This window comes from Gavialis gangeticus, unplaced genomic scaffold (genome assembly GCF_001723915.1).
Source record: "Gavialis gangeticus isolate Ggan-Ray unplaced genomic scaffold, GavGan_comp1, whole genome shotgun sequence".
Taxonomy (NCBI): domain Eukaryota; kingdom Metazoa; phylum Chordata; order Crocodylia; family Gavialidae; genus Gavialis; species Gavialis gangeticus.
Genome location: NW_017729031.1, coordinates 57,185,012 through 57,201,187, shown reverse-complemented (window position 1 = coordinate 57,201,187; position 16,176 = coordinate 57,185,012). Strand labels below are relative to the sequence as shown.

Genomic DNA, 16,176 nt, shown 5'->3' with positions numbered 1-16,176 from the left:
TCAGGTTGGGGAGCAGGCACAACCATGGGAGTGGGTGGGGGCAGATGGAATCCATGGGGGGGTCATTGGGGTCTGGGAGGATTGAGGGGGTCCACAGGGGATTTTGGGGGGGACCAGAAGCTATTTTTAGCCTCCCCACCCAGCAAACCTATACCCCCATCTCTCTCACCCTTCTCCCCACCAACAGTTACTTTCTTGGCTCCCAGCAGCAGTTAACACTGATAAAATCAGCACCCAGAGCACCTTGTGGGCTGGAGGGTTGCGGGGAGGTGAGGAGCCAAGGGGCTAAAAATAGGCCAGTGCCATGGGTGTTGGGTAGTAAAACCACAGCCTCAGGACTGGGGCTACGCAGATAACATACAATCAAATGCACCACTTCAACCTAGATTGATTATGTTTGAGTGTACATTGATCCAAGTCTATCTTAGACTGGTTGCACTGGTCTGTGCACACAGAACTTCTGTACAGTTATGAGTTTAGATTGATTTCCAATCACTGAGACCAAGTCGCAGTGTAAGGTCCACACTGGGGTGAAGTAAGTTAGATCGTATAGCCCTTTTTAATGTGATCTAACCTCGCCCTAAACCCCACAAATGTCTGCACTTGGAACATGAATGGACATTTCTAAAGCTTTTTCAAATGGTTCCCCAGTAACCTGCTAGCTCCCATTTCACCTGCTTTGGTGTTCAGGCATTTGTGTATGTTATGTCTGTTAAGGACTTGTACAAATTGTCTTCACAATTAGTACAGGTTTCCCTTACTTTATGCTGTATGTGCGTTCCTGGAAAACAGCGCATAGCTCAAATTCATATAAAGAGAGCCCATTTACAATGTAACAAATAGGGATACGTTCCAAGACCTCGACTGTACTGACCCCCAGACCCATTTCTACCACTTTCACAAGACAATTTTGGTATTCACCAACAGCAGACAGTACACACAAGCACAGGGCACTATCATAATGGGGATGGCAACTACAGAAACAAGTGTCACAAACAACGAGCAAGCACAGACCCACACAGGAGACTATATTTTGGTACGCGTTGCTCCCACAATGCACCATATAAAGCAGCTGACTGCAGGCTTCCACCACACCGATTGCATAAGAATGATTTTATCTCACATATAATGAATTTTTGGTATAAAAAAAGTCATCACATAAGAGCAAATTTGCATATACAGAACTTGCATAAAGTGAGGGAAACCTGTATAATGTCATTAAAATGTCTGCACATATTTGACTGTGATAGGCACAGTAGAAATATATACATAGACAATCTTTTTCAGATTTCGCTAATCAAGGTGTGTATTCAGACTAAGATCATATCTATGAAGGACATGGATTATCATGCATATGCTACACGCGTTATAGTCCTCTAAGAAAAATGTTAGATGTGACTTATTCATGACTGGTAAATTCTGGAACTTGGCATTCCCTATTGCATATATCGCATTGCCCAAAATACTTGCAGGTATTGTTATAAACTAATGCTTACTTTTACTACCAATTAGAAACCTCAAAGTGTGTGATTTCCATGGGGCAATTAACATTGCTATAAATTGTCACTATAGCCATGCATATTGGCATATTGCAGAAGCACATCCCTCTACCCACTACACACCCCTGTGGCCCTAAAAAGAGTGGTATTTCATTCAGACATAAGATACCATTGAATCTTTTTTATAAGAGTGAGCAATGGTACAATCTGATCTACAAATATATTATTTACATTTTGTTAGTTAATTTACCACAGGATGTTCACAAGAAGAAACTTAAGTATACCCAGCATTCAAAAGAGAAAAGGATGAGTTAATTTCATAAAAGATGAAGCTCAGCATTAGTTACAAATAATTGGCTCACTGCATAATGCTTTGGGTTTCTACAGGTCAGTGGTTGTCAACTAGGGGTAAGCATACCCCTAGGAGTACTTAAAAAGGTCATAGTGGGTATGCAGAATGCTGCATGCTGATAATGGACAATCAGACAGATCTTTGGGTCACAGTGATGGTTCAAGTGCCAGGCAAAAGCCACATCACAAGGGTTCCTGTGACATTGAATAGAATGAAAATGGCATCACTAGCTCTGTAAAAGTAGGGTAGATTTACAACTTATAGACTAACTAAAATGAAAGATATGTTGTGTGAGCTTTCATGAGCCTGAGCTCACTTTATCACTACGTCTGTGCAATTCTGTCCTTCTACCAGCAAAGAGGTACACTGGAGTGTTGCTGCACCATGGTGTCCAGCTGTGACTCTGCCTCTAGGAAACCTGTAAGGCAGTTTGGGGACTGTTCTAGTTGCACTGTGGACAAACTGCACTCAGACTCTCCCCAGGAAAAAGGAGCACAAGGCTAGGTTTGCCCAGTCAGCTGCTCCAAGCAGAACTCTGGCACAGCTAGCCGTATAAGGCTAGCTCATCTGTGCTAGTTAAGATGATAACTGTGGTATTGTAAATTAAGCCTCTTTCTTAAAATGGAAAAAAAGAAACCAGCTCTTGTCAGTGATAGCTGTTAATCTTTAAAAGCTTCTAAATGATTTGTTGAAACTGAAGATTAGTACAATGGAGCAGTGTGTTGAGAACAAACACAGAGCAACTTCCTGAACTCTTCAACTTCCGTTCAGCTTCTCTCTACTTAGGGTACAGCTATAATACCTCTGAGTGCCTGTCAGAGAGACAGCTTCCACTGCCGGCATTTTGCAGTGCTCTGAACTGTCTTCCAGTACTACAGCCGTTAGTTGGTTGTTTGGACGTACATTTTTCAATGGAGGGCACAGCAGGATGTGTCTGCAAACATATGCTCATACACACACAAAATTCCATCGTCATAAGCCCAAGTGGGCATTTAGGTTCCCAAAATGAGTCTCAGGCATAAGCTCCCATGTTCACAGTTGAATGGCTTTTCAGTCACAAATGCACCTGCATTGCTGTGGGTATAGCTGTGCTTTTCTCTTGAAAAAAATGTGATGGTGTGATCTTGCATGCAAATTTATATTTTCAGATTAGAGAAGAGTTATTTGCTCAATATCCAGCAACTGAATTTTCTTCAGTTTTGATTGCAGGGTTCAGCTTTCTAAACTCATCTCTTTACTCAATCATGGTTTATATCAATGTCAAGAAAGGTAAAAGGGAAGCAAACATTTCCTACTCATATGGGCTAAGTACAGACAATGAAAAAGCCTGAGGCTGAATCAATTCAATCTTCACAGGTTAGTCTAAACTGCATAAATTAAACTGATAAGAAAGAGAACAGACATTCACTTTTGGTTCCAGAAATGCAACCACATGTCTATGGTGGCCCAAGCCAGAACCTGTCAGAGGAGGAAGAGGGGGAGTGGTGCCAGAGCATACCTCCCTGCCCAGCTGGGGCAGACAGCTTAGGCCAAGGCAAGCCTACCTACCCTGGAAGGGGCAGGGACAGTTATAGGGGAGGTGTAAATGTAGCATACAAAGACTCTTGAGCCAGGTACATACATTATACCTTTGGGCTAGGGACAGAAGTTATACATAAACTGGTTTAAGTGGTCAGAAACTGGTTTAAACCTGTAACAGAATAGCAATTCAGTGTGTATTAACTGGTTTCAAAATAGCCAAAACTGGTTTAAGATAAACCTGGTTGAATGTAGTTTCAGACTTAACTGATTTAGGTCAAACCAGTTCATGAAACTTCTGTCCCAGACCCCTTCCTGGTTTAAGTTAACTCACAATCCCCCAGCATCACAGGATGCTTTGCAGCCCTGGGCTGGGCTGTCTGCTCCAGTGGAGCAGGGTTGGCCCAACCCCTCTCCTCCCTAGCCGGAATACTATCACTGCTCTGGTTGGCCTAGAAGGGGGTGGGAAACCCTACTTTGGAGTGCTCCCCTCGCTGCTCCAGCAGCAGGAGTGGGTGTGTGGCCAGATGCCAGTAACCTGAGGGAAAGGGAGAAATGTAATCCCCGCTCCCCCCAGCAGGGGACCCCATTCAGGGTCTGCCTGGCTTCCACTCCCCCACTGCTGAAGCAGGGAGAGCAGGGGCATAGCCAGACCCCGATCCCACCCCCAGGCCTGAGGTGAAGAGGTAGGAGGGGGGGAAAATCAGAGAGAAGCAGGGCTGGCAGGGACCTCCATAGGTCCTCTAGTGCAACCTCTGCCTGAGTCCTGGCCAGACCCTCCAGTACAAGTACTAGAATCTAAAGAGTGGAGGGTTTGCTCACCAGGGGGCTCTATACTCCTGCGGAAAAAGCCACCAAGGGCTTCCTGCAGCCAGTTTTCCCCCCTGCCCCACACCGGGGCCCAATGCTGTGCCCCTCCAGCCCTGAGCCCTGAGGCAGTGCCACACAGAGCTGCCTCCTGCCCCCCGCAGCTTCATGGTGGGGGAGGAGGAGGAGGAGTGGGAGAGCCCTGCCTGCCACAGTGGCTCTGTGACAGCCACCAAGGGTGTGGCCAAGCCCCCGCTCTCACTCTTCAACACTTTGGTGCCCTGAGGGTCGGGGCCTGGCCATGCTCCTTCCTGCCCCCGAAGGCCTGGCAAGGGCTGCTTCCCCTCTCCCCTTCCAGGCACACCCCAGCTGGGGTCCCTGTAGGTCAGGGTGAGGATTTAAATCCTCCCCAATCATACTCAGCTTGCCCATGCCTGACCACACCCCTACAGCTCAGCTTCCCTCCAGCCTTCCAGCCACTGTGGTTCCAGTGCCCAACCCTGAGCCATTGCAGGCAAGTGGCTGCATTTCTGGAATAAAAAGTGAATGTCTATTTACTTGCTTTTCAGTTCAGTCTATGCAAGTTAAATTAACCTGCAAAGATTAAAAGATTAAATGAATTCAGGCTCGGGCTTTTTGAATGTCTGTACTTAGCCTTAGCGATATAAGTGATTGGAAATTTGTCTATATTTGTAACAGAACAGAAGTTTAGCACACACAGACTGGTTTAAAAATGGTGGAACCTGATCTAAGTTTTGTATTCTCTGTGGCAGGCCAGTAGGGGGGACTCCTGCACTGAGCCACCCACCTCACTGCACCTGGCCTGAAACCATGCTTTGGGTGTCTCCCCAGGGGTTCCTGTGTCTGGCCAACTCCCTTCCTGGAGCACACCTGTAAGCCTGTGATAATCGCTGCCACCACCCAGGGTCTGGTCTTTGTTAGGGCTCTGTGCCACCTGGGGTACATAGACCCTGTAAGCCTTGGGGGGCTTTGCCCACCGTGTGGTTTTGAGGTGCTTCTGTTAGCTCGAAGCATTCACAAGCAGCCTCCAGTACAAGAGGAAAGTAAAAAGCCATGTCTACCTTAGCTAGCCAAGCCAAGGGAGCTATAACAGCTATCTGACCCCTATCCCCACAGGAATACATAGCCGGCTCACTGCATGCAAGCAGCCTTTTATTCAGGGAGAGAGGGAAAGGGGTAGATATAGAGCAAAGAGATTTTAGAGAAAAATGCCTTAAGCAAAACAGAAGGGGTTTGAGGACCCTTTGAATACAGAACTAAACTACATATTCCTAATATACTAGCTGAATTTAAGGTAAGATACTCACTTATACATTCAGAGGGTAGGGGAGCTCTGGAGGCGCATCTTTCTGTGTGAGCGAGTTCCAAGATGACTGCCTGTCCTTTTCCCAACATTTCTCTTGCAGGACAAAGGAAGAGTTAGTTCCCCCCTCCCACACGAACTTCTCCAGGTTAGGCCCCATTGCCCAGGTGACCAGGTCAGGCCCTGCTGCCCAGGTGATAAGCAGAGGGGGCTGGGCTGAGGCTGTCTTAAGCCAAGAGACAGAGAAAGAGAGCAGAGTATTTTTTCACACTCCCCACCCTCTCAAAGGGCAAATGTGTGTTCTGTTTGCTACTCCACCTCGGGTTTTCCAGATATTTTTACCTAACCTTGGTGCTCACTCCTAAAGCATCAGTGATGTATCCTGGAAAGCATCAGTGATGTATCCTGACATACTTAAGCAGTGGGAGATGTAAGCATGCTGTATGTGAAAACAAGTAGTTCTCCTTTTATGTGTCTCTGGCTAGTAAATGAGATGAGTTACCAAGGTATGGTGAGGAAGTGTGATGTCACATGCAGTTCTTACAGGAAACGAGTGAAGGGGAACTTCAGCATTTGGTGCTCTCTCCAACGGATTAAAACAACCCAGGTTAGTCTTTTAAAAAATGGGTGTTTCTAACCACTCTAAAGTTGTGTTGTGCAAATTTTTAAAAGTCTCTTTTAACAGTAATTTGAATAGGAAGGCTTTAGCCTTGCACTTATATTGGTTGTGTTTGATTTATGGCCTCTAAAAGCAAGCTGTTATAGGACCAACATGGAGGCATTATAGTGCAAATGAAGGAACTTTTAACTTGGCTTCCTGCATTGCAGTGTTTTGGATTTGCACTCCAATAATAAATAATAAAATAAGAATTGTATTAAAACAGACTTGCACTGTCAAACCACTACTACTGGTTTGTCCTTATTTTTGTAATGAAGAAAGGATTTTTTTCAATTAAAGTACAAATAAATCAATTTTTTAAAAGTTGGTGGATATTGTAAGTTAGGAAAAGAATAGTTTTTGCCTGATATTGAGTGCCTAGAATAAACAGTATTTCACCTTTTTCTCTCCTCCTCTCCCTTTCCCACCTCCCCTTTCACCTTAGATTTGGGGGGGGGGGTTTAAATACATTCATTTTATTTACTATGGAAAATATGAGTTTTGTCTCCTCCCCACATCAATTCCATATGGAATTCTGTGCAACCTTTCCTGTAATTTGAATTTCTGATACTTGGAAACTCTGAGAGCTGAAATAAAACATAATACATGTATTTTATATTCCACTTAGAATATTCAGAATAAATAAAATGAACAAGATCTTCCTTTAATTCCAATACAAAATATCTCTTGCTAAAGTTGTCAACAGATGTGTTAATTGTAAATAACATTACCAGCACATTGTGGTTTAAAAGTCAGAAATCTTGGTGTGACAAATAATATAAACCTTTGGAAGGTAAGAAATAAAATGTTGTACTAGTACATTAAAGTGTCAATCAGACAACATAGAAATAAATTTAATGGAGGAATTCTGCAGTCTTGCCCACAATTATGTTTGCCCTCGGTTCTACTCTACATACTAACGAGAGAACTCCAGTAGGTATAATATGTAAAAATGTGGTTTTCCCTCTTGTGCGTATACATTTCCAGAGCATGTTCTCTTATAATATACAAGGGGATTTGTTGGGTATTTTGACAAGATGTTCTTTTGGCTGGGGACTGTATTTTTTTTTTCTTCTGTGTTTGTATAGCACCCAGCAGACTGAATTGGACCATAGTATGTTGTGCTATGGTAATACAGAGAATTAATAATACCCAATATGGACTGAAAACGTGGTAGCAGTTTGCTTGTGTTTATATATGATGTATATCTGTTATTAGGGGAATAAGATATGTTGAACAGGCAAGGAAATCTTGAGCTCTTGTCTAGGTCCAAGGGGTCTTTTTAAAAGCATTGGGCCATGAATGAGAGTTATTCAGCTCATCCTGAGGTGGATGGGACAGGGTCTAATTAATAGTAGAACTGTCCTCCATCTTGATTTGCAGCATAGTTTTCCCTAGGATTATAAAGGTTTGTGACTTCTGGATGATGGTTGGAGGACTGAAGATAAGCATGAGAGTAAAGGCTGATATTGAACATATTTTTAAAACCTTGTTTCTGTTCCATTTTAAGCATTTTCTTAGGCCTATGGACTAACAGAAGGCCTAATAGCAGGCCCTGATTTCACTGTCCTGCTCCTGCTCTCTTCTTCCTAGAACAAGTGGAGACTTTCTACATTGTTCCCACATGGCACACTGAAAATCCATGGGAGTTAATGTGGAATTTATAACCCCCAGTTCAGGTGACTCTCTTTAGTCTTGCCAAGTTTACAACTACTCATAAGTCCGGAGTGTAAGTAGGACTTGGTCTAAATTCTACTTCAACCTGTTTCTGTAAAACACTTATGCTTTCCAAACTCAGTGAGTCTCCCTGTTCTGGCGGTGTTTGTAGTCCTGGCACAAACCTTGTGAACTTGCTAAAAACCACCTATTTCTTGTGGGTTTATCAAGGGCTGGGGGAGGGGAGGGAACACACATTTTAAAAAGATGAAGGAGAGCAAAATAAGCTTAATGGTAAAACTCCTAGTATAAGTTCTGTTTGAATTGCAAGATTCCAAAAAAAGATAGAATAGGACATTTTCCTTGCTTTTTAGAAAGGGAAAAAAAGAAATATTTGATTTTATTTTTTAAATGTGGTCCTAGGCAACAAGTATCTTGCTTGGGGAGAGAGGGAGGACATAAAAGGAAAAAAAAGGCTGCTACATCAGTTTGTATTATTAAACAGGTATTTAGTTTTCAAGCAATTTAAAAGGAAAGCTTCCAGAAAAGGAGAATGAATAAAAGGGGCAGACTAAACCCATGGAAATAGAAGTGGACTTGGAGAGCAAAGGAAACCAAAAAAGAAAATACAAAAATGAAACCAGATGGGGACAAATTCCGTACTCAGCTAAAATGCCTCTTCCACTTCCACTGAAGGGTGCATGTGTATTCTCACCCACCTGTGAAGTATATTATTGTAATCTCAGCTTCTAGGATAAGTATATTGATTTTACTGGGTTATTTTTTAAAATTTGACTGTATTCTCTGGGCAGTTGCACACAGTTTGGTAAGTCTACACTATGACCTCCAAATAATATTTAAAAAAATTCCAAACCTAGAAATATGCCAAATTTATCAGTAACTGATAAATTGTATTTTAGTAATACAAGATTACTAAAATATGTAGTTTCTCACCAGCTCCAGCTCTCTGGGAAATCCCAGCATGTACTGTGGTGGTGACTTTCCCCACTGTTGGCTCTGGATTTAGGACCCAGATGCGTTGCCCAGCCAATGTCCATGGAGACCCCGGGATTGCAGGGTGTTGACAGAGCAGGACTGGGGCCAGGGAGACCAAAAATCCTGGTTCTGTGAACAGAGATGTGTGGGAAGTGAATGTAGTTCTGTCCCAGGCCCTAGCCCATGTTGTCACTCCCCAAGATCCCAGGGTCTCCCCAGGCCTATCCACCCATCTTACTCCCAAACATTGCTCCCCCTGATCCCATCTCAGTCACCTGGCCCGTGCACCCTGCCTACATGGGTTCCACCCCCAGCAGTGGGTGTGGGATGGATGGGCTGGGGTGCCTGTGCAAGGGGACTAGGTCCAGCAGTGGCAGCTGGAAGGAGCCACCACTGCTGGGAAATGGAGTCTGGCCACCATGCTACCCCAGCCCCTCTGCACACCCAGGGATGGCGGGACCAGCCACATCTGCCATGCCCTGGACTGTCCCACATACCTCGGTCGGGCGAGACTGAGGGATCTGCCACAGGCTGGAAAAAATCCCTTGGTAGGCTGGATCCAGCCCGCATGCCATATTTTGCCCCCCCATGGTTTATAAGGTGTATATTTACCAAGCCTTTTGTCTCTTTTCTGACTAACATGACTAACTACCTCTCACTATCCTGTTTCCCAGCATATGGTGTTGGGCCTATTTACTTATACTAATGCAAAACTGAACACTGTAGGTCAGACTCAAAGACTACACAGCCCCCGCTTTCACTTCACCACCATAACTGGTGCAGGTTCTTGCATGGAAGGAGTAAGAGTTTGAACGTTTTGATATCTGGAAGTCAATAACATACCAATGGTCTCCTTCCTTCTTTGCAGTAGCATTCAGAACTTTATTTCCAACTGACTGGTTTCTTCTGTTTTTAAATATTATTTTAGATCCTTTTGAAAGACCTCCCACTAGCTAAAGTTACATGCCCCTTTGTATCTTTTTTTGCCTGTTGTGGTATCTGTAGGACTTCTCCCTAACTCTGCTACCCCTCCTCCACCACTGAAGTCAAGTTCTGCAAATCATTTTTGTAATCAGCTCCTCTGTGCAGCTAGAGACTGAGAGGTGGTTGCTTTTGCTTATGTCTGGTGATCTGTTTCAGCTATTGCATGCATTTTTCTATAGCCTTAAACTACAGGAAAGAAAACCCTCCTTTATGATACAGTTGTTCACTGAAGCTTGATTCCTTAAGAGGAGCATCTGCAAGCGCTCTATGCAGTAATCTTTTAAAAAAATCATGTGTTTGGGGGAATCTCCTTTTACTTATTTACAGGTATGTTAGTTTTTGCATTGGTGTGACTCCATTGGAGATAATGGAATTGTCTGAAATTTAAGCACAGAAACAAATCGGGGAACTGAGTATATACACAGTATGTGATGCCTGCACAGATTTGCTGATGAAAAAAGACAACTTCCATCTTTGCATGATTGACAGAATTTCCTGTGCCGTTTCCCACTTGCACAAACAAATGCATGATTTTTCCCTGCTGCATAAACAAATATGTGCACAAATGCAGATACCTTGGAGATAAAATATTCATGCTTTTTGTTCCCTGCTAAAGCATGCTACCCGGGAAAATGTAATCAAATCCTCATTCATTCAACAAAATATGCTTTACTTAGGTTTTATGATCTCTCTTACATGGGTTTTTGTGGGCTTTTGTGGTTTTTTTTCACTTTTTTTAAGAAAGAGGGAAGGCTTGTTCTGGGGCAGAATTAATGGCAATATTGGTGGGTTAGCTGAAATGTTTTTGATGTGGCACTTTTCATTCTTGATGTCATGGAACAGATTTAAATACTCCTAGGTTATTTATCAGATGCTATGCCAGATCCACAAGTAAACTAGCACACCCAGTGTTTTGCCAAAGCTAAATACAGTTCAGAATTTTAAGACTGCAAGTCAGGAACCGACAGAATTGTCCAAGCATTGTGAATTTCTGTTTGTTCTGACTTCTAGATTTTGATATTGATGAATTTTGCAAAGTTTGCATATTTCGATGAATAGCTAGCTGCATAGTAGAGCTAAATACAAAGGAGCAGACTATTTTATTATTAGATTTTTTTTTCTCCATCTTCGGTGTCCTTGGTAGCCAGAAAAAGACCAGTGTAGATGTAACTGGGTGAAATATAGGCTAGGTACAGACATTCAATCTAAGTTAAATGGTTGTCTGTAAGTGGCATAGTTTAGATTGGTAGTGAACAGAACAGATGTTCACCCTGGGAGGGGGAGGGACAAAACTTAGATTGGGTTCCATCTTTTTTTAACCCGTCTGTGCGCTGAATTTTTGTCCTGTTACAGGTATAAACTAGTTTTGTGTTCCAGACTTCTGTTATGGGTATAAACCGGTTTCCAAACACTTATCTCTGTAAAAGGATACCTGGCCATAATGAATGGGGATCATCATGCTAGATCTAATGATACCTTCTGGTTTTATATTCTATAGTCTTTCTTTGCTAGGCTAATTTTGCTTGCTATGAAGGTGATGTATTCTGGCCACAGATCTTGACCAAGAAATGAAATACAGAGCAAGTATCTATCTTCAAATTTATTTCAAGAATTCTCTGGCAAGGACTTGGTATTATCTCAAGAATTCACAAATATGTTCCAAGATGAAATGTTAACCATCTCCTTTTCCATTTTGTATCACAAATGGAAGGTTTTGACCTTTTCCTGGAAAGATGTCAGGGTTTTAATACGATTCTATTTTGGGCTGATTCTCAATAGATTGCCGTTCCCCACTCTTACTGCCCCGCTGCTTTGATTTGGGATGCTTTCCAAAAGGGGTAAGTAGAAAGTTGAAGACTATTGCTCCTAAAGACATTTGAGGGTTTTATTCTGTGTGGACATGATGGATCCCTGTCTTTGCAAGATCTATTGGACTCAGGTCTTTAATAGATTACAAGAAAAAAAGACTTGGTAGGAAAATCAGTTTGACAATAAGGGAAGGCAACTTCCTCAGTCTCCACATCAATTCGGAAAAAAGGGAAAAAACAAACCAAATACAAAATCCCCTCTTTTGCTTAATACTGCAACTTTCCCCAGTCTCCCCCATTTCTGACAGCATCACTGAGCTCTGCTAACAATCCATGCTGGTTGGCCCTTTAAATAATGTTTAGGAGCTAAATAAAGCATTTAAGGAAGTCTTCAAGTGACTAAGCTATGCAAAAGAGGAAAGAGAAGTGCAGTTCTGTCGTTGGCTCTGGGAAGCTGAGGGAGGGATACTGTAGCCCTCAGTACTGATGTTTGCAGTCACTGGGCACTGACAGAAAAGACATCTGTCACACTATTGGCCCCTTGAAACTACTCTACAGACGTACCCGAACAGAACTGCACAGCTGCAGAGCATTTTAAAAGTGACTGATCATGCACCAAATTAACCCTCATTTAATGAGGGTTTAGATGAAGGCGCTCCAAGGTGGAGTACCTTCATTAACTTCTGTCTGATTGGGGCTGGGCTGCATCAGCCCAGACCTGCCCCTGGTGCTGTCTGCAGAATGGGAGGGCAGAGAAATGGGGAAAGATAGCTCCGGGTTGGAGTTTGATAGCACCAGAGGAGGCATAGGTGGATTGGAGCCCCCCCCTAGGTGGGACACTCCAATCCACCTGCCCCCATTCCAGTGCAGGCTGAGCAAACCCCAACCCAGAGCTCCCAGCTCCACTTCTCCCCCCTCCCATCCTGCAGACAGTACTTGAGCTGAAGTTGGGGGTGAGGCTAGGGCGTAGAGGCTGCAGACATGCAGTTCCTCCTAGATCAGCTCCAAAGTGGAGCCCAGTCTCCCCAGCCCCTGAATCCCAACAGCGTATGTCTGTTGGATTGCGGGGATGGGGACACCTTCTGCCAGCCTGGAGCTGCTCCACCCTAGCTCAACCTGCTGTGGTCCTAGGTACACATACAAACACTGTGCCTGGAAACAGCTGACTCTGGTGTGAACTGTGCTGGAATTTATTGCATCACACTAATTGCACGTGTGGATGCACCTAAGAGTGACTCTGGTTGATTAGAAGCATCTTGACAAACTCAGTAGGTGTTTTAACCCTAAGTCTTGCAAGATCATCTGTTTTGCAAGATCACTACCACCCAGGGCTGCAACCGCTATGCAATGTTTGCTCTCATGAGCCATAGTATCTTAGGTCCTATTCACACAAGGAACAGATTTTCCTTCTACCTTTGTATGTAATGTAAATATAAAACGGTGGTCTTGCTTATCTGGGCTTCAGTTCTGAAAACATTTTTACTACTTTTGTTAGTCTATGGAGTCCAGTTGAAATAGTTCTTAATTCCTATTTCTATTTGTACGCTTCTGTAGAGATTTTTAGGAACCAGATTTCAGTCTGCAACATACTAAACTCAATTTCCACCGTTTTGTAAAATGCACCCAAATTTAACATTGTCCATTCTGTCTGTCCAAACTCAAGTTAACCATGTTGTTAAATCACACCTAAAGTGTATTCTGCAAGTCTGGACCCCACCTTAGCTAGGGTTGCACAACTGTGCAGCTGTTCCCATTATGAAGAGGGCATTGAAGGAAAATTATTTGCCATTCCCAAGATTCCTGCAGCTTAAGGACTACAGCTATAAGCATTTCTAGAGTCAAGCACTTCAAACTCAGATAATTCTCTATGTTGATGAATTGTGATATGCAAAATCATGACTAAACAATTAAATCATAATCAGGAAAATCAAAGCTTTTTCCATTAGTATTTGCAGTTCCTCTTCCATAACACAAATAACACTTTGCATACATTTAAGAAACTATATTGTAGTGCAGTCCATTCAGATTTTGGTCTGTATGTTAATCAGGCATACTGGGCTTTTGTTTCTTTTAGACAAATGTCTTTTAGACAACTGTGCAAAATTATAAAGAAGCCAGGGTAGATTTTCACCTTTATAGACAAACACATGAGGGGTATATAGCATATGCTTTCATAAGCAGAGGGCTTCCTTCATCAGATGTTGTGAAGGGACTGCAGGAAGCAGAGCTGCTAATTACAAATATAGCAGGGGGGAGGAAAAAGGAGGAGATACTGCTGAAACAGGCAAGGTGGGTAGAAGAGAGAACAACAAAGCAATTAACCCATTGAGGGACACAGGGTTTATACAAACTAATCCAGGTACTTAATATAATTCAGTCTGTGGATGATTTCTTGCTTCACAATTTCCCGTTCAAATTCATGTTTAAAGTTTTTCTGCCTAAGAACAGCCACTTTGAACTTAGTGACAAAATGTCCAGGGTGGTTAAAGTGTTCTGCCACAGGCTTGTCTGTCTTTCTGGTATTGATGTCAGACATTCGTTCATTCTTACATGCAGGGATAATCCGATCTGTGCAATGTAGAGAGCAGACAGGCACTGTAATCGGGTAATGGCATGCATGACATCAGTAAAGGTGCAGGCGAATTGAACTTTGGATCTTATAACCTGTGTTGTTTGGTCCAGTGGTAGAATAATTTCAACTGTTGCCTTAAATGCCATTGAACTGCTGGAGGCTCTGACACGAAGATACGCTAAATAATATTTTCTTGATTCCTCCTAAATCTTTCTTTCAAATTTTGCATTGTCTTTACTTAGTGCAGTACTTTTTCTCTGTCTCACGGGAAGGGTCTGTCAACATTTAAATGGTGGATGTCAAGCTTCTCTTTTCCAAAAGAGAGAACAAGCATTTGAACAAATCTTTTAGAACACAAAACAAAATAGTTGTAGTTCAGTGACTTTTAAATAAAAGAAAATCATATCTTAGCTGATGGCTTTTGATGGCATCTAAAGGAGGTACCAGCCTTTAATTATTACAAGAGTTCCCAGTCCCTTTTTGTCTTTCCATGTGGGGCAGATGTTTGGGGTTGGAGGCTGAGTTTGGTGTCAGTGTTATACCTTCTGTGGCTCTGGAAAGAACCACAGAACATGTTTCCACTGAGCAGAATATTGGCTCTTGGGCTAGGGACAGACATTCAAAAAACCTGAGCCTGAATTGATTCAATCATAGATTCATAGATGCTAGGGTCAGAAGGGACCTCAACAGATCATGAAGTCCAACCCCTGCCTAGACAGGAAAGAATGCTGGGGCCAGATGACCCCAGCCAGATGCCTGTTCACCCTTCTCTTAAAGACCCCCAAGGTAAGGGACAGCACCACCTCCCTTGGAAGCCCATTCCAAATTTTGGCCACCCCTACCATGAAGAAGTTTTTTTTCCTGATATCTAGCCTAAATCTGCTGTCTCAGTTTGTGACCATTTTTTGTTCATTGTTACCCCAAGAGGCGCCCTGGTGAACAGAGCATCTCCGATCCCTTGCTGCATCCCCCTAATGAATTTGTAGGCAACCACAAGATCCCCTCTCATCCTTCTCTTGCGGAGGATGAAGAGGTCCAGGTCCCTCAGTCTCTCCTCATAGGGCTTGTCCTGTAAGCCCCTAACCATCTGAGTGGCCCTCATCTGGACCCTCTCAAGTCTATCAACATCCTTCTTGAAGTATGGCACCCAAAACTGGACGCAGTACTCCAACTGCGGTCTGACCAATGCCACATAGAGGGGAAGCATCACCTCCTTGGTTCCAGTTGCCATGCATCTGCTGATGCATGAAAAAGTGCAGTTAGCTTTGCTGATAATTTCATCACACTGATGACTCATGTTCATCTTGGAGTCTGCTATGCCTCTGAGATTCCTTTTTGCTTCTGTGCTGCTGAGAGGGTCACTTCCCAGCTAGTAGGTGTGCTGGATATTTTTGCACCCTAGGTGCAGCACTCTGCACTTGTCCTTGTTATAGTGCATCCTGTTGTGTACTGCCCACTTTTCTAACCTGTCCAGATCTGCTTGCAATCGTTCCTTACCCTCCGGAGTGTGCACTTCACACCACAATTTAGTATAATCTGCAAACTTGGACAGAGTACACTTCACACCCACATCCAAGTCACTGACGAGTACAAGTCCAAGGACTGAACCCTACGGGACCCCACTACCCACATCCTTCTTAGTCGATACCAACCTGTCTACTACCACTCTCTGGGTGCAACCACTAAGCCAGTTTGCAGGTTAGTTGCTAGCTAGGATGAACTTGTTTGAAACCAGGCAGACATTCTCTTTGGACTGAGGAAATTCAGGCACAAGGCTTCAGTGGCTCAGGCTAGAAGCCAGGTGATGGGAGGGCTAAAGCAGCCCTCCCTTCTCAGTTCAGCTACCTGCAGAAGGGATGGGTATGGCCAGACCTCAACAGAACTCTCTCATTAGGGAGGTCTGCCTGCATGGTCCCAGGCTTTTCCCCAGTGGCTGCTCAAAGAGCAGGAGTGTTGCCAGCCCCCAGCCCCGGGCTAGCACTCTGAGGCAAAGTGAGGTAGG

General features: G+C 43.5%; 1 protein-coding gene across 3 annotated transcripts in view; it reads left to right on the top strand.

Annotated features, from left to right (window-relative positions):
• WIPF1 (WAS/WASL interacting protein family member 1) overlaps positions 1 to 16,176 on the top strand; it is an 88,251-nt gene that overhangs the window by 24,389 nt on the left and 47,686 nt on the right. For 2 of the 3 annotated variants that reach the window (XM_019522951.1, XM_019522950.1), the window contains exon 1: positions 5,986 to 6,107. The exons of the other annotated variant lie outside the window; for it this stretch is intronic. The gene's annotated coding sequence lies outside the window, so the exon portion shown is untranslated. Of the gene's footprint in view, positions 1 to 5,985; positions 6,108 to 16,176 lie in introns of those variants that run through there. 3 annotated transcript variants of the gene reach the window in all.